The sequence below is a fragment of the Lactuca virosa genome, chromosome 4 (genome assembly GCF_052849685.1).
Source record: "Lactuca virosa cultivar CGN04683 chromosome 4, Lactuca_virosa_CGN04683_v6, whole genome shotgun sequence".
Classification (NCBI taxonomy): domain Eukaryota; kingdom Viridiplantae; phylum Streptophyta; class Magnoliopsida; order Asterales; family Asteraceae; genus Lactuca; species Lactuca virosa.
In genome coordinates this window covers 440,266,638-440,286,378 of record NC_136429.1, presented here as the reverse complement: position 1 = coordinate 440,286,378, position 19,741 = coordinate 440,266,638, and positions in this window count along the sequence as shown.

Genomic DNA, 19,741 nt, shown 5'->3' with positions numbered 1-19,741 from the left:
CACATGCATGATGCCATGCAACCCAAATGGACCATGCCGGGTCGGGTCAAGTCTTACTAATTATAGTTATGGACTTAGACATTAATCCAACAGTCTCCCACTTGGATAAGTCTAAAACTATTATTGCGTATGACTTCAGGAACCGATCAGCAATCGTAGCTTTCAAAAGCTTCTGTCGAACTCTGACCTTGTCGATGAACTCTGACCTTTGTCAATGACTTGTCCATTAGATAAGGGATCATATATTCCTCCATTCTAGATATCATATGGACTGAGACATGGATTATCAATCAGTCTCTCTGTCTATTTGTTGTTTCCCGATTTCCGATTCATGATGACTGACTGATTGAACAAATCAAATCAGTCCTGTCTTGGCCAAGCACTCACATGTATCATCTTTAAATCATCGAGGGGCCCACATATATCTCTTTTATCCCGAAGGTAAAAGGAATGGATAAACTTCGACTCATATGGCTTGTTCTACTACTTGTTGAATCATACACAAAGGCACGTTTTATAACATCGAGTTACCGAATGCGTTTTCGTGCAATCAATGTACAACCAACTCATAGTAACAACTCATATCTCTAGGTTTGAAGAATATAAGATATTATCGTCTCATGATCACTCGTGATAAAATCCATGAGGTGATTCAAATGAGCGTGGGTTGAATCCAATACTCAGAACTTATGAGCACTCATGAGTGTTGTAGCACCACTTTGTCCACCAACTTGGACCTCTACAAACCAACCCATGACAGTCTTGATTCATATCTACTTCCAACATATGACCGACTGTGGATGGTTTGAATAACTTAATCATTCAGGAAGAGCGACTTAGTTATTCTGGAAGTCAAAACATGCAAAGTGAAACACAAGAATAAATGAATCAAATATGGTATCAAACCCTATGAATATAAATAAACACTTTTATTTATCACCATACTGATTACTCATTATTCATTGTTTCGGTTTTATCAACTTTATACTTGAATTAAAAAACACTAGTTGTCCCATGCTCCAAGCATGTACACTATGTTTTTCCTTAAACAATAGCTTTGCCATACACCAAGTATGCACTCTATGTTTGTCTATGATCCTTACTTTGTGAAATAAACCAATTAAACATAATTTCAATGATTCTAATTTCACACTCCCAAATCCTTATCGAAAAATGTGAGAATTTCAAATTCCTATCATTTATCGAAATCTGTTTAGATTTTAAACTTATATGCACTGACCCTCTTGTAATGAATATGTACAAAGTCACAAAGACTTGTCAACAGTCATTAAAAGGTATTCCAATGGAGATCAACTCCATCGAAACTAAGTCTCATATTCAAAGTACATTGCTTTGGACATGCTTCTTGCATTAAGTTTTCTAATCTTACACAGATAACTTCCACCTATGGAGACAACTCCATATTCTCATTTTGACTATCACTTCTGAATAAGAGATGCCTCTTTTCAGAATATGTCAATATGGTCCTTCCAAAATTAGCACTATACTTCCAACTGTCTCTGAGCAACCAATCTTTGGTAAACCTCAGATTGTCCTCGACAATTGCTTAATCATTTTAGTCATATCCAATTCTAGACCTTTTCCCTTTTTAATGCCTCTGGGCATTTGGAAAAATTTAGAAATGACAAATATTATAGCACATGCAATCGATCCTGTACCCAAAGCAAATGGTACACGATTCATGATGTCTCACATAAAGACATGATTCTAGACCAGTCTTTTGCTACAATATTTTTATTTGCCATGTTTTCAAAATTTGACTATGAAGAGGAATGCCGTAATCATAATCGAATTTTGAGAACGCTATATATAGAATTTCCTTAAGTTGAACCAATCCAACATGAAATTCATATATATATATATATATATATATATATATATATATATATATATATATATATATATTCTTGACTAAACATGATTAAGGTCTCAATCTAAGCCTTTAGAACTGAAATGAAGTATATCCTCTCCCTTAATTATAGCAAAACAACTTTTTCAATCACTGCAGCCTCACGAATTGAAACTTTTGTTTTCTATAATTAACATTGCTAACTTGCAACACTAACAATAATTATCATGCTCCCACTAACATGATGATTATTAGCATAACACTTATGCTCCCACTAGCTTTGACATGTACTCAGAAATCAGCTGGACTTCTAGAAATCAATACTTTATTGACTTTCTTACCAAAGTTCAGATTTCTGATATGAGATGCTTTGATAAAACTTTATCAAAATCATACACCTTTGCTTAGATAGCATGCATGTGTGGCTAAATAATTTCAGAACTATGAAAAGGGATGCCGTAATCATAGTCTCAATTGTTTAGACCTTTTGCCATCTGCTTCAAATCTACTTGGTGGAAGTGTTTCCTCATCATCATTTTCATGAATCGGAGAGAAACCTTATGACCCTTAGATTTTATGGTGTATGTGTTCTTATCCATGTGAATCGTCAAAACCATAGTCATAAGACAAGGATAATGACAAATCCAAACTCATATGGACTGAACTTATGCAATCTTAACTTCTTGCCACCTGGCAGTACAGGGCCTGCCATTGCTTCCAAGTTGTTATGCAACCAATTGAGAACTTTCAGAACTCCTATGCAAAGCCAACTTTAACTGGAATGGGCACAGAATATGTCAACATGATAGGTTATAAACCTCAAGTCGTGTGCTAGTGAAGAACCTCAGGTTTTATTCTTGATTAGTTCTTGAAATTCTTTTTAGGATCTTTAAGACTCCCACTGTCCTCTTGACATATAAGACTATCTTGCCAAATATTCAAGAGATAGTGCGAATTCTTTATCAAGACAAACACTTCACACAATTGGCCTTAGTTGGTCTTTGTTTAATCCAAAACATCACAACTTACCAACTTCAAATGTACAAGAGTAGGACACTTTTACTCTTACATTTGACAAGTGTTATAAACCTTTCTTTAAGATATGTCACTCAACTTATAGTCTTGGAGTATGACTCTAAGACTTGTTTTGAAACGAAGTATGACTCATCTTCTTGATTTAACCATTTCAACAATTCATGACTCCTCTTCTTAGTCATAAGAATGCACTAAGATGTCCTTAGAAGACCAATTTTGATGTGGTTCTTTAATCATTAAGATGATCACAAAACATGATACTAAAGTACTCTCCCATCTTTTCAGATTTGAGAAACTTTTATCTGTCTGCCTAATTTGATTCTTCCCATTCGTTCTGCCATACATTGAGACTTTTCCAATGTTTCAGAATTATACTTAAACTTTTAAGTATAACCATATTTACTAAAATTTAGTAAATCATGACGAATAGTCTTAACGAGCTTTGTGGTGGACTTGACCAGTGCACAAGAATGTGTACTCGATCCCTTTAGTCCTTAACTTGACTCACACATCCATGTGAACAAGTCTTAATTTTCCAATGCTTGAAAGTTCTCATTCATCATACTATTCAACTTGCATGATTCCAAGTTTCTATCCAACTGTAGCCTTGGGAATGAGAATTTTTCCTTATTTGGTAAATTATGACACTACCACAAATGAAAGAATCAAATCCATTTTCCAATATTGCTATCAATGGAAACATGTAAACAACAATTTTTCACAAATGCCATTGTAAGGATACTTAAAATAAATAAATCAAAACGGTTTTTTATTTTAAAACTTCCGGAAAAACTTATCCTTACAATGCAAATGCATATGAAAAACTTGTTGTTATCTATTCCTAAGCAATATATCATAACTCCTAAGTAACAGCTTCAAAAATTCTGATCACCAAACCATGCGATCGAAATCCATCTTCGTGATCAGAATCAGCATGTACTTCCTTTAAGTTTCTTCACTTTTCTTTGATTCTTAAAGCATCAACATGTGACCCAGTCACATCATGTAATGAGAATCTCATAATAGAAACTTAACAGAGTTAGATAATGGACTTTTACCTGAAGAAGAGTCAAACTTCTTGAATTGATCAACCTTATGATCTTTCAGGTAAATAGGCAGCTTCGCAATCAATGCCCCTTCCTTTGGAAAGAGAAACATATGGACTCTTTGGGAATAGTGTACTGGACTATCACAGACTTGCCTTTCTCTTTACCATTTGGTCAACCGAGTTGACTATGGCCAATCCCTTTCCATTGGGAAGCGAAAGATTTTCTGGATATCCAATGTTACCATTTTCAAAGTCCATAGAAGTTTGGGAAGTTGATCTTCTAATCAAATTTGCTTTACTGGTCCTCCAAATCATTGTTGATTCAGTAGCACCAAGCAAATAGATATGATCATTAAGGTTCATGTCATAGTCTGTTTCATAGTAGTCCCAAAGGAACTCACTATGTGACTTAGAAAGTGATTGAACATCCAACTTTCTCAAGACTTTGACACCCAACTCTCCCGGCTTGTCAATATGTGACTTCATCTCTAAGATGTGATCACACATAGACCTTGCTTGCCATTAGGGCTTGAGTTACCTTGAACTTGTGGGTTAGGGAGAATAATTGGAGGAGGTGGAGGAAGAGAAGTATGACTTCCATGAGCCAAACTCGGGAAGTCATATTCATTAGGAAAGCTTGGTTTGGAAAGATCATTGTTGTCTAAACCAGACATCAACAATGGGAGAAATTCACGTAAAGTTGATTTAAGTCCTTAATATAACACCCACTATGATATATTAAGGCTAGGACCCAACAAACTATTTTATAACTTGGAAGAGGGATGCCGTAATCCAAGCTATAAAATATTTGAAGGTAGGTGAATGACGATTCACCAATTTCCACCAAGATAAACGAAATGTATTATTAGGTTTTAATTGGTTTTGAAACTCCTAGATTCTTTTGAGATTCATTGAACTTTTCAATGGCATGTTTCAATCTCGAGTGTGCCCTTCAGGTTTTGTGACTGGGATGCCGAGGATCACAAAACAAGGTGTGAAGTAACCATGCAAATATACTTGGTACCCTTAATATTTACCCCTCAATCGATGTGTCGGTTAACCACACGAGCTCCACCGATACTATGATAAATATTAAGTTACCCTTTGCCGACTTTGTTAAATCCAGGTTAGTGTGCCGGTTAACCACACACGCTCCACTAACGGTTTAAACAAAGTGCAAAGTGTAATTGCATGGATTAGCACCTTATTCACATTTTCCTAAGTAACTAAGATTGGGAATTTATAAAAAGTTTAGTTACTTAGTATTTATCATTAATACTTTTAATGAAGGGGGAATTATAGTCCTTGTCCTACCCGTTCGGCTAACGACCCTCCACCAGTCAAGGAAGCGGTGGGTGACAGTGGACACCCATTAAACTGCCATTTTATAGGCAGTAACCTTATACCCCCCTTATAGACCGGCTTCGTGAATGAGGCCTACTAACGGTAAGACTGACTTGCTCTTATACATATATTTATTATTAACTTATAATACTATAAAGTATAAGGGTTGAATTTTAACTTTTAAAATTCTAAGGGCTAACTTGGAATTAAAGTATTCATGGGGAAAACTTTACAAATTCCAAAACTTGAGGGCAAGTTTTGAAAATATTCAAAACTAATTAATTCCATAACTTATGTGTTTAAAGTAGTTTTAATTAAAAAAAAAAAACTCTTTAAGTTCCATAACTTGAGGACAAGTTATGGAAGACTTTAAACTAATAAAAGAATGTAACTTTTCTTTATTTTTGTAACTTATGGAACTAAATAAGGTTACACATTTTATCATTTAATGAAGTGACTCTTGAACCTCCATAACTTGAGGACAAGTTATGGAGTCATAAAACCATTTAATGAGGACAAGACTCTTCATTTTTGTAACCATTGCCAACTTTTTATGAGTTTTATGAAACTTAAATGTGACCTTTCATATAACTTGAGGACAAGTTACAAAAACACATTTTAGAATCAACTCTTAGATTAAAATGGATTGAAAACACATAATCAATTAACTTTTCTATTAATCTAATAAACTCATATGAACAAAGATAATTCACATCAAATTTTTTCAAGTAATTAGCATAACTTTTAAACTAATACAATTCGATTTTTCAGCTAATTTTGCAAGTATAACAAGAAAACAAGCCTTGGCTCTGACACCACTGTTGGGTTATTAGCATTCTAACACTCCTAAGTGTACATGCAACCCTAAATACCTTGGATCTATGTTTTCTCTATTATACATGCAATTATGAACTTTCCAAGGTATTACCCTATCTAGCATACAATACTTGATACTTGGGTAATCAAATGGATAGAATACATACCTTTGTTTGATGTAGCTTGTCTCCATGAAGCTTGAGTGCCTAGTGCCCCAAGTGTGACACCTCAAATGGTTCACACAACACCAAATGCACATGGAATGACTTGAGAGAAATGGAACACTCCTTGAAATCGTCTAGCCCTCATATTCACACATTAGTGCACGATTTCTTGAGCCATGGGATTCTTTTATATGGTGGCTATTACGGTTACACCATGTAACTCATAACTTTTCCCATTCCTTATGCTCCATGGATTTTAACCTCCATGGAGTATCCATGGGTCACCCCATGGACTTACTCCAACATAAGAAATCTTGGATTACAAGCCCACATATATAAGAATGAATGATTTACACAATCAACCCATATATTTAATTAGTCTCCTTTTGATCACTTAATTAATTCCAAATAAATTCTTGATCAATACTAATTAAATAACCTTATTAATATATTAGAACTTATAATATATTAACCAACCTTAAGTGTTATTTCTCTTATTATAGTCTATCCACATGCATGATGCCATGCAACCCAAATGGACCATGCCGGGTCGGGTCAAGTCTTACCAATTATAGTTATGGACTTAGACATTAATCCAACAAGTACTGGATGGACTATATTGACATTATTATGAATAGATAAGATTCTATTAAGATTGAGTTGTCATATGGCAAATATGGAAATGTTTCCATTAATGGGAGTTGGATATTAAGAAATATGTCTAGATTAGAAACTTTTATGCGAGAAGGATGTTCAAAGGAATGTACTTTGAATGTGAGACTTCATGTCTATGGAATTGTCTTGTAACAATTTCCGATAGAATACCTTGTAATTTCATTAGCCGGGTCTTGGTGACTTTTGTGCTGTGACATTACGAAAGAATCATTCCATAAAATGTTAGAATCTGACATATTCTAAAAGTGGCAAGAATTTGGTATTCTTAAATTAATAATAAGGATTGGGGATTGTGAAATGAGTTTCATTGGAAAAGTTTTTCAATTGATCTATTTCACAAAGCATGGACCATAGGAAACATAGTGTGCATGCCCGGAGCATGGACATCTATTGTTATAATTCAAGAAATAAGTTGATTTTCTGAAACAGTAAGCAATAAATAATGAGTAATCAATATGGTGTTTAAATAAAAGTGTTTTTATTTACGCTCAAAAGTTTTGGGGCCATATAGGATTAAGTATTATTGTTGCGTTTCACTTTGCATGTTTTGACATCCAGAATAACTGGGTTATTCAAACATCCACAGTCGGTCATACGTTAGAAGTAGGTATGAAGCAAGACTGTCATGAATCTGTCTATAGATTGTCTAAGTGTTTAGACATAGCACAAGTTTGCTGCAGAGTTCATGAGTGCTTTAATAAGATTAGAGTATTGGATCAAACCCACGCTCACTTGAATCACTTCATGGCTTTTATCATGAGTAATTGTGAGACGATAACATTGTATATTCTTGAAACCGAGACATGTGAGTTGTTATTTGTTGGTCGGTTGCGCATTGATAATAAGAAAACGCACCAGTAACTTGGTGTTATAAAACTTATTGTTGTGTGTGATTCAATCAGTAAATGCAAGCGAGCATTTGAGTCGAAGTTTATCCATTCCTTTTACCCAAAGTGGGATAAAAGCGATATCTGTGGGCCTCTCGATGATTTAGTGATGACACCCTAAGCGCTTGGCGAAGCCGGGACTAAGTTGATGTGTTCAATTGTAGTCTGTTGTCAGTCGTCATAAATCGGAAGTCGGGAAACAGTATAGAGAGAATGATCAAATTCATGTCTTGTGTCTATACGATATTTTGAGAATGGAGGAATATATAATCCCTTATCTAAAGGACACGCGTATCTGATAAGATCAGAGTTGACAGCGGCTTTTGAAAGCTACGATTGCTGATCAGGTTCTGAAGTTATGCAAAATAGTTATTAGACTTATCCAAGTGGGAGACTGTTGGATTAGTGTCTAAGTCCATAACTATTTTGGTATGTACTTGACCCGATTATGAGCATAGTCCTTTTGGGTTGCCTTCACCATAGAAATATGTAGGATGAATTAAGGAGAGAAAGGTTTAATTATGATTTATTAATATATTATAAGAATATTATATTAAAGGAGAAATCATATTGTTTAATTAATATTAGTCAAGAATTAATTAAGAATTAATTTTGTGACTAAAAGAGATTAATTAAACTTAGGGAACTGGAATTGTAATTATAGGATAATTGCAATTGGGCTATGGGTCACCTTGGAATAATAGGTTGGACGAATTCTATGGGGAAGCCCATTAGAAATCGTCCAAGGCATGTTCCAGAAGGGGCCCATGGGCTGCTTAGGGCTTAAGCAGTCAAATTAGGGTTTCCTTGTTGGATAACCCCAATAGCCTAAGTATATAAGGAACCCTTGGGCACCAAAAACGTGGCCAACACTTGGATTAGGGTTTCCAGCCGTTTTTGGTGCCTCCTCTCTCTTCTCTCCTTCATCCAATTGCTTAGTGGTGTTGGTGACTCCATTATAGGTGCAACACTTGAGGCACTAAGCTTTCTGAAGCCAAGGATTGATTGTTATTGCTATATAACAATCAAAGGTAAGATCTAGACCCTAATTTCAGTTATAGTTTATTAGATCTAGGGTTTATAGCTTTGGATATTCGATTGCATGTTCATTAGACAAACTAGATCCAAAAGCTATTAGGGTTTGCATGTACACCATAGGAATGATGTATTGCTCGAAACCCATGAGAACAATCACGAGCAAAGTGACCAGGCTTGTGACAGTTGTAGCAACGAAGCTTTCCCTTGTTGAAACCTACCTTCTTTTCTGCATTCATTCCCCAATTGTTCTTTCTAGTTTTCTTTGAAAATTGCTTTGCCCTGAATACTGCCATTGCAATCTGCTAAGTAATATCCATTTCTTCAACATCTTCGGGATGAATTTGGTCCAAATCAGCAAATGACAATTGAGGGGGCAGTTCACCGGCAACAAAAGCATTATAACAATTTACTAAACCGGTTGCAAGAGCCAAATTTTCTTCATTCTCTTTGGGAACTGGGATTGAGATAGGAGTTGGAGCAGAAACTGGAACAGGTGTCTTTGAAGATGAGGCAACTTGAGGATAAGATTGGGGGGCAGCAAATGATGATTGAGCAGCAAAGGATGACTGAGGAGTGACAAAAGATGATAGAGGAGTAGCAAAAGGTGGAACTTGAGGATTAGTAAAGGATAAGAAAGCATTGTTTGATTGAATTCCGAGATTAGCAGAAGAATATGAGTTAACATGGTTGATCTCTCTTTGTTTGTCATCCAAATCACAAGCTTTAATGATTTCCATTGTTTCAGCTAAACTTAGACGATTGAGGTCTTTTGTTTTCTTGATCACAGCAACATTCATATCCCAAGACCTCGGCAGAGAATTGAGCAGCTTCTTGTTTATTTCAGATTTAGGCACAAAAATTCCGCTGAACTCATCTCAGTAGTGAGTTTGGTAAATCGTTGTAACTGAGCTTTCAGGGTTTCACCAAGAATATGATTGAACATATTGAATTTTTGTCTTAGCATATCCTGACGGCTCTGTTTTGTATCATCGTTTCCTTCGTAGACTTCAATTAGAGCTTCCCATAGTGCTTTGGCTGAATTATATTCTCTAAAACCTTGAGCTATATCCGGAGATAAAGCCATGGTCAGAGTAGCCAGAGCCCTTTCTTGTTCTTCCACCTTTTCAAAATCCTCATCAGTGTAGTCTGCATACACTTTGTCAATTATTGTTCCATTTGCAAGTATGGTAGTAATCCTGACTGGTCCTTTGAGAATGCTACGCCATACTTCGAAATCTTTCATCTTGATGTACTTCTCAATCTGATATTTCCATTCAGGGAAACCTTCAGCAGATAACAGACGAGGAATGCGTGTGGTTGTTCCCATTATGGAATCCAGTTCATGATGAATTGCTGAGTTTTGTAAGTCCATTTTTGTTTGTTGTTTTTGGCTTTTCAGAAATGAACAGATCGAAAAATTTAACAAGAAAAAGTCACAACTAAGGAGTTCAAGCAGCTAAGGAGTTTACAGCCGTACAAAAGGTCACAACCGTACACGTCAACCGAACACTCTAGTCATACACTCCAACCGTACACTTCAGCCGTACACTCCAACCGTACACTTTAAATGTACACTTCAACACTACACTTCAACACTACACTTCAACCGTTCACTCGATTACAGTCAAGGATTCTTGAATGGAGTACGGCCGTACACGCTTCAACTAAGCTCAACCGTACACACCAAAAACACTTGAATTTCCGAGTAAGTTTTGATTCTAAGCCTTTGAATGTTGATCAGAAGCAGAAACATACTAGGTAATCTAGAATTAGTCTAAAAATGATGAAGTTCTCTGGCTATACACACACGAAGATCCAATTTGACACTGATTTGGCTCTGATACCAATTGTAAGTCCCGATTTCAATGATCCAAACCAGTGATCAAACAGATAGCAATCAATCAGAATAAGAATGGAGTTGAATAAAGATTAAACCAAGTATGCACACATTAATATCACAAAAATGTCAGGTACACCTTGGATACACACACATATGTCATCCTAAAACTGACACAGACACACTCTCTTTATAGGACCACTAGCTGTACACGCGAGTACAACCGTACACCCATGTACGGTCGTACACAGGGTGAACGGCCGTATACACGAGTCCGGCCATACATAGCCACACAACAAACTACAAACACCATTACAAAGCCCAAAATCCTACCAAGACCTATACAAGATGGATGCCTAGCCCAAACCACTATATTATGATCTATCAGTGCATTTAGTGGAGGGTCTCGGGAAGAGAGCTAAGAAATTCGGATCAGCTTTTGAGAGGGCAGCAGATCGGGTTCAGTGCAACGCTTGTGGGAACTGCACGATGGAGGTCCGTTCCAAGCGTTGGGATTGTCATTAGGACTGGAAGGAAGTGTTACACCATGTCCTCAGGGTGGTCGAGGTAGCACAGGAGGAGGAGGTCACGATTCCTTTAGATGTTTACGGAAATGTTATCTTCTGCCATTTCCAATGGATATTAGGAATTTGAATCACTTTGGAATTGTCATAACTTAGGTCTCAGGTCGGTTATCTGTTGTTGTCTGAGTTAGCAAGGGTTGTCTGATGCCAGTCAGCATGCCGAGGAATCTTTGAGAGATATTCAGACGGACGTATCTCTTGGAGCGGGTTCCACGTGAACCGTGATTGTTTCGAGTCTTTGTCGGAACCTGTTCAGGGGGCAAGCCCGTTATACTTTCATTGTGATCAAGTGGGCGACAAGGAGGTCGATTGTCTGATGATCAGAAAGGAGCAGTGAGTACACCTGCTCCAGTTATTTTAGGGTTGTTATCTCTGTTGGTGGTTGAGTTGATTATATTCAAGAAGATTCATATGCCATCTGCATACCATGGATCTTTGATGGAGTGGCACGACGTCGTGTCCTTATATACAGCAGATGCCCAGTATTCGAATGCCATCTTGGGTGTAGTCGGGGTTGGATCAAGGGCTTGTGCGAGGGAATCATGACTAGTTTTCAGTAGCTTTGGTATTTTACGATTGGAAGAGCATTCGGGATCGCCGAGGGATGAGAGAGTTGTTGCAGAGGTCTTGGTTAGACTATTTCTTCGTTGGACTCCGAGATCTGAGCGTGATATCGCTTTTAAGCATTTGAAGTCATTGATGTTGTTGGGATTCAAGAAGTGTTAGCTAGTTTTCAGGAGTTGTGTTGTTTTGGGAAGAGTTACTTATGGTGCACTAGTTTGGTAGGCACCGGTCATCAGCATATTGATCATTGGAACGGAAGAAGGACTGGGAATCCTTCAATTTTCTTTTTATGTGCCAAGCGGACTTAGTGGTATCTAATTGGGGGAGAATTGTGCAGGTATTCAGGACAGGGGCAGGAATGAGACCAGGATGGGTTTCTCATCCTCATAAATGAAAATGGCAGGCCAAGTGGTTATTTGGAGAGGGTTGTGTGAGTTGGAGTTCGGTAATACTCCACAGCGTGTGAATCTCATTTTCTTGGGGGCTTGATAGCAAAATTTGGAGAAACATGTTCGGGCTCCAGTAATGAATTGAGTTCAGTTCGGGTGTTGGGTCGAGTGTGTGCTCGACTCTGTATGCGTTTGCATTGATAGATTAGGGGTAAGGCATTGGGCTGCGATTATGTTAGGATGGAAGTGTTGTAAGTCTGGGGGTGTAGCCATAGCATTCACAAGATTGTTGGATAGTGTTGGAAGTGTTGTAAGTCTGTGGGGGTAGCCATAGCATTCACAAGGTTGTTGGATTGTGTTGGAAGTGTTGTAAGTCTGCGGGTGTAGCCGTAGCATTCACAAGGTTGTTGGATAGTGTTGGAAGTGTTGTAAGTTTGTGGGTGTAGCCGTAGCATTCACAGATTCGTTCAGATGACTTAGGCCAGGATGAGCCAGTTTGCAAGGTTGTGTGTAGTCACAACATAATTAGAATCAAGAAATGGTAGGTCGAAGGAGACCGGGTATGCTGTAAGACTACAATTATTCTGGTAGCATTCACCTTTTTGCGTTGGATTCAGTGGCGACAGGTTGTCAGACAATCATGATCGGATGGATCAATTGAATTGAAGGAGCCACGAGTGGCGGTATAGATAGGGCAGTTATTGTTAGACGAGGTATCCTTCGGAGGTCGCATGGGACTGCGGTGTGTGTTTTTGGCTCAGCAATCGGGTAGGTGTCCGGTGTTTCGGACAGTTGGCAGACAAGTTACGACCAGGGAGGTCCCGGTTGTTCTTCAGGAAAGCAGCTATGTGGCAGCAAGAGGATTTGGAGCGACTTCAATGATTTGGGGTCCATGTGTGGAGTTGCTTGTTATTTGGTAGCCACGGTTGACCGGTGATTTTGTTCTTTTGGAAGCCTCATGTAGTCGGGAAGCTAGGTCAATTTGAAGTTTCGAGTTTCGGAAGGATAGAGGTGGTTTTATTCTAGAAAGTTTCAAGATTCGTTCCTTTTTTCAGGGTGATAAGTCCTTTTAGTTTTGGTATCAGGTTGCCTTGGGAAGGCTGTATTTATTCCAGATTGTGGAGGTATGGACCAGATTGTTGGATGTGTTGGGAAGGTAAGGACGAATTTCGAGGACGAAATCTAATTCAAGTGGGGGAGAGTTGTAACATCCTGTTCCGAATCGATTCCTAGTCTGAGGCTGTGGCCCCAAAGATCGGTCATCATAAAGATTAGGGCTCTTGAAAAGGTAATATCTAGGCTCATTTGGGTACGGGTGATGCATTAGAAGTGATCTAGGTGTTCGGTTCGTATTTTGGAGCGTAGGGGTATTTTGGTAAAGTGTTAGTTCGGGCTTTTGTGGAAAATGAATTCTTGTTCGGAAGGTCTTAAGAAATGTTTGAGTTTTTAGTAGTGTAGGGCTTCTCGTTACCTTTCCATTGATATAAGGATCGTCAGAAGCAGTCTTATAACGAAGAAGTTATGGCCTTCGGAAGTTTCGTGGGTTTCAGGCTTAGCCGAGTACCCGCAGCGTACACAAAGCGTACGCGGGGCGTACTAGTGAAGAAGGCAGTACGCGGGGCGTACCTTGGAGTACGTTGGGCGTATTGACCAGGATGGTCGTGAATGTTGCTTGGAGTACGTTGGGCGTACCATATGTACGTTGGGCGTACGCCAATCAGATCAGAACCCTATTTTAGGGTCTTGGACAGTATTTAAGCACCTTATCTCATAATGTAACCCTAATATCTTCAGCCTCCACCCTCTAAAACCCTATAAATCGTCATATATCATTCATGGTGGCATTTTGAGCTTATGGAGTCCATTTTTGGGATGTTTGACCCATTTTCAAGAAGATGGAACTTGTTGCAAAGATGGGAATCAAGGATAAGCTTATGGCTCTAGTTTTTGGGACTCATTCTCGGCTTGATGAAGGTATAAAGCTTTGAACTTGATCATTCATCTCTTATATCTACCATTTGTGAGTTTTTGTTCATTTTGGTCCCAAGTATGAGATCTAGTGGTCTTGATTTCATTCCAGGAGCTTTGAGTTGCCCCTCTTAGTGTTTATGAGGTTCAAGGTCCATAAAGTTGGCACCTTTAGAGTTTAAGACCATCTATGTTGGAGTTTGAGCCATTTCCATGAAAGTAGAATGCTATTTGGTCTTGTTGGGACATGCAATGTCACCAATTCAGTGACTTTATGGGTTTAGATATTATGTGGGACTCAGATCTGTGGTTTGGACTTATGACCTAAAGCATTAAGTGCTTAATGGAAGAAGTGAGTCTAGAGGGTAGTACGCTGGGCGTACAAGACATTACACGCAGCGTACAAGCAATTAAGCGAGTACGCGCAGCGTACTGCTGAGTACGCCCTGCGTACTCAGCCAAGTTGGATTTCGGACTTTGGGCTTCGGGTTGGGGCTATCTGTTTGGGTCTAGATTCATGGGCCCTAATGGACCATCAGATTGGTTGTGTTCTGGACTAATTAAAGGATTGGATCTTAGGTTAAGGCCCAATATGGAGCGTGGGCCCAATTTGCAAAATTGGGCCATTCATGGGCCTTTATGGATTTTATGGTTTTGGACTTTGTGTTTTGGGCCCTGTTGGGCCATCAGGTTTTGGGGTTGATATTTAGTTGTAGACTATTGGGTTTGGGCCCAATTTAGAAATTGGGCCATCGACATTATAGTGTTGTGCTTTTGTTTTGGGATTGGGCCTTAGTTTTGGATCATACTGGGCCAGGGGTATAATGGTCATTTTACTCCATGCAAGGATTAAGGATTATCGTATGGGATCCAATTGCTATTTGGGTATAATGATTGGTAGTGACAGCTCAGGAAGTTGGCGGGGCAACAACTAAGGAATTCATTCGGGAAGCTTCTGCAGTGTGAGGTGAGTCTCCTCACCATACCAATGGGTCTAAGGCACCAAGGTCGGCCCATTTTATTATATGTTGTACACTAGCTAAAGTTGTGTTATGTGACATGTTAGCTGGTTATGTGTTAGGATGTATGCTAGTGGTATATGTGGTATGCTTGTATGAAAGACCATGGGAGAGCCCATGGCACCTGGATGCAAGACCATGTGGAGAGCCCATGTCTTTCCTATTATGTTGTAGTGTTTATTGTAGATTCGTTACTGATATGTATGTGATTATGTGGTATGCTAGTTGTCTTTGTGATACTTGCATGGAAGACCATGGGAGAGCCCATGGCACCTGTATGTAAGACCATGTGGAGAGCCCATGGATTTCCTATTAAAGACCGTGGGAAAGCCATGACACTTAGGTGTAAGACCATGTGGGGAGCCCATGGCATCCTGGAGTAAGACCCTGGGGACGAGCCCACGGCATCCGTATACGTTATAGCTGATGTGGATTATGTGGTTATGTGGATTGTGTGGGGTATGCTCTGGGGAACTCACTAAGCTTCGAGTTTACAGTTTGTTTATTATTTTAGGTTTTATCAGTTCGGAAAGAAAGGGCCCGGCTTGATCGCAGTGCACACACCCATGTTTTCCGTAATGAATGATTTTGGGAAGAACTCTGATAAATGTTTTAATTAACGATGATTTGGAATGTTTGAAATAAATGGTATTAATATTTTGGCTGTAATAAAAATGAAATTTTTACCCTTGATTTTTGGGTCGTTAAACGGAGGCTGGCCAAGTTACTGGGGTTTCGGGGAAGAAACCCAAGGAATCTAACTCTAGTTCGAAGGGCCAGCAAGGCCGGAGCCGCTGTGGGAAATCTGGCAGGCCACATGAGAGAGTTTGCAAAGCTTATGGCTCGGGCTGCTACAAGTGCGAGAAGACCGGGCACTTTAGCAAGGATTGTACAGCCCCTACCCCTACCATTCAGATGCCACACCTGATTTGCTTTCATTGCAATCATAGGGACCATAAAAAGACCAACTGCCCTCGACTGACATCAGGAGCGCCACTGGCGGTGCCATCTCCAGCGACCCTGCGAATCACGGATGACCGACAGGGTAAGACAGAGGCTCTAGTGGTGAGGAGCCGAGCCTTCCCGCTGACCACCAAGGAGGCGCGTGCCACACCGGATGTGGTAACGGGTAGGTTTTCTTCTCCCTAACTCTTATTACATGTCGGTTATGATATTTATGTGCTATGTTTATGTGTTTTGTTTAGGATTGTTCCATGTGAACGACATCCCAGTATAGTTGTTATTTGACTCAGGGGCTACCCGATCATTTGTCTCTCTTGCTCTTAGCAAGAGGTTTTCTGAATCTTCAGGCATGTTAGATTGTTCTTTAGAGGTCTAGATTGCTGACGACCGATCTGTCCGGGCATCATAGATTTTCAGAGATTGCGTTTTGAGGTTGTATGACGAGCGATACCTCGTGGATTTGGTTCCCATTCCGTTGCGTGGGAAAAAGGCTATCATCGGCATGGATTGGCTGAGCCCTAATGGGGCGGTGATCGACTGTGTGCAACAGTTGGTGCGTGTTAGGACCCCAAGTGGGAGAGAGTTGGTGATTTAGGGCGAGAGACCGCAACGTGGACCAGCTATGTGTTCGGCAGCGAGGGCTAGGCGCTACCTTTAGTAGGGTTCCGTAGGGTATGTCGCTTATGTTATGGATACCCGGGAGGCGGGTAAGGCGACTGTAAGTGATGTGCCAGTGGTGCGAGAGTACCCATACGTATTTCCATAGCAGTTGCCTGGGATACCTCAGGAGAGACAGGTGGAGTTCAGGATCGACCTGGTCCCTGGTGCTCCCTGGTGCGGCTCTGATAACCAAGGCACCATATCGGTTGGCTCCTCCCGAGATGCAGGAGTTGTCTACACAGCTGCAGGAGCAGTTAGACAAGGGATTCATTAGGCCGAGCAGTTCGCCATGGGGAGCCCTGATCCTGTTTGTGAAGAATAAGGACGGGTCGCACCGGATGTCTATAGACTACCGGGAGCTGAACAAGGTAACGGTGAAGAACCATTACCCACTCTTGAGGATTGATGATCTCTTCGACCAGCTTCAAGGGGCATCTTGGTTTTCTAATATAGATTTTCGTTTAGGCTACCATGATGCGAGTCAGAGATGAGGATGTACAGAAGACTGCTTTCCGGACTCGCTATGGCCACAACGAGTTCGTGGTGATGCCCTTTGGGCTCACCAATGCCCCTGTCGCATTCATGGATCTCATGAACCGCGTATGCAGACTGATGCTGGATCGGTCTGTGATAGTCTTTATAGATGACAACTTGGTTTATTCCAAGACGCAGGTGAAGCACGAGGAGCACTTGCAGGAGGTGTTGGATACCCTGAGGAATGAGAGCTTTTACGCCAAGTTCTCTAAGTACGAGTTTTGGTCGCGCGAGGTGCAGTTTCTGGGGTACCTTGTCAACCAGAACGGGATTTTGGTCGACCCGGCCAAAGTGGAGGCCGTGATGAGATGGGAGGTTCTGAAGTCTCCATATAAGATTCGGAGTTTCCTTGGGTTAGCAGGCTATTACCAGAGATTCATACAGGACTTCTCCAAGATAGCAGTACCCTTGACACGGCTGAAGAAGAAGGTCGTTGTATTTCACTGGGGGCCTGAGCAGCAGGCAGTGTTGGAGACATTGAGACAGAGGTTGTGCGAGGCGCCGATCTTAGCACTGCCATAGGGTGTGCAGGATTTTGTAGTGTACTGTGATGCATCTATTTCGGGCTTGGGCATAGTCTTGATGTAAAGGGGGCACGTCATCGCCTACGCCTCGAGGCAGCTGAAGCCTCACGAGGCGAACTACCCGACAGACAATCTGGAGTTGGGGGCAGTTGTCTTCATCCTCAAGATTTGACGACACTACCTCTATGGGGTATGATGTACCATTTACACGGACCACAAGAGCTTGATGTACCTCATGGATCAGTCGAATATGAACATGAGGCAGCATCGGTGGTTAGATGTGGTGAAGGATTACGACTGTGAGATCCGTTACCACCCGGGGAAGGCCAATGTGGTGGCCGATGCGCTTAGCCGAAAGGCAGCCCCGGTCAGAGACATTTGCTTGATAATGACGGTTGTGACTCCACTATTGGAGCGGATCCGAGAGGCGCAGGTTGAGGGTATGAAGGAGGAGCGCCGGAAGTGCGAGCGGATCATAGGCCAGGTGGCCTCGTTTGACTATGACAGTCGTGGGCTGCTGAACCTGCATGGGAGGGTCTGGGCGATTTGGGTCATCGTAGATTGATTGACCAGGAGTGCCCATTTCATTCCGATCCAGGAGAGAATTTCGGCCGAGAAGCTGGCCGACATCTACATTCGAGAGGTAGTAGCTCGACTCGGAGTGCCGGTCTCCGTGATTCCTGATAGAGATGTGTGGTTCACTTCCAGATTCTGGAAGAAGTTTCACGACGAGTTGGGTACTTGTCTACACTTTAGCACGACTTCTCACCCGCGGACGGATGGTCAGAGCGAGCGGACTATCCAAACTTTGGAGGATATGTTGCGGGCATGCATCCTAGACTTTGGTGGTAGCTGGGATACCAACCTTCCCTTGGCAAAGTTTTCATATAATAATAGCTACCAAACGAGTATCGACCGTCCTCCCTTCGAGATATTATATGGGAGGAAGTGCAGAACCCCGATATGTTGGGGTGAGGTGGGGCAGAGGGTCATGAGGAGTACCAAAGTGGTACTCAAGACGACAGAGAGGATCCAGCGGGTCCGGAGCACGCTTTAGACTGCTCAGAGTCGGCAGAAGAGCTACACCGGTCCTGGAGTTCCAGGTCAGGGATATGGTTCTCCTGAAGGTGTCACCTTGGAAAGGTGTCATCTGGTTCAAGAAGCGGGACAAGTTGGGCCCCAGGTACATTGGTCCTTTCAGGGTTGTAGCACGGGTGGGCAAGGTGGCATATAGGTTGGATCTGCCAACCGAGCTTAGTCAGATCCACAACACCTTTCATGTCTCCTAGCTGCGGAAGTGCTTGGTAGACGACTCCGTGGTGGTGCCTTTAGAGGATATTCAGGTGGATGACATCGAGCGGCCAGTAGCCATCCTCGACAGGAAGACAAAGGATCTGAGGAACAAGAAGGTCGAGCTAGTGAAGGTGCAATGGCAGCACCGCAAGGGCTCGGAATGGACTTGGGAACCGGAGGACGAGATGAAGGAGCACTACCCCGAGCTATTCCCAGAAGCAGCAGACTTCGAGGACGAAGTCTAAAATAAGCGGGGCAGATTTGTAATTCCCGGTTGCTGGTATGTATTTTAATAAGAATTATTCATTTTTGCCAAGGGACTCGACGTGTTGGAGCCCCAAACTCGTCGAGTAGAAATGGATTTGGGGACGCGGGACTTGAAGTCTACTCGACGAGTTAAGAAGCCTCAACTCGACGAGTAGGGCTGCCAGAATGAAACCCTAATTTTCAGGGTTTGGACCCTATTTAAGTACCTTAACACTTCTTGTGGCCTACCTCATCGCCTCCCTCAGTCCAACAAAACCCTAAT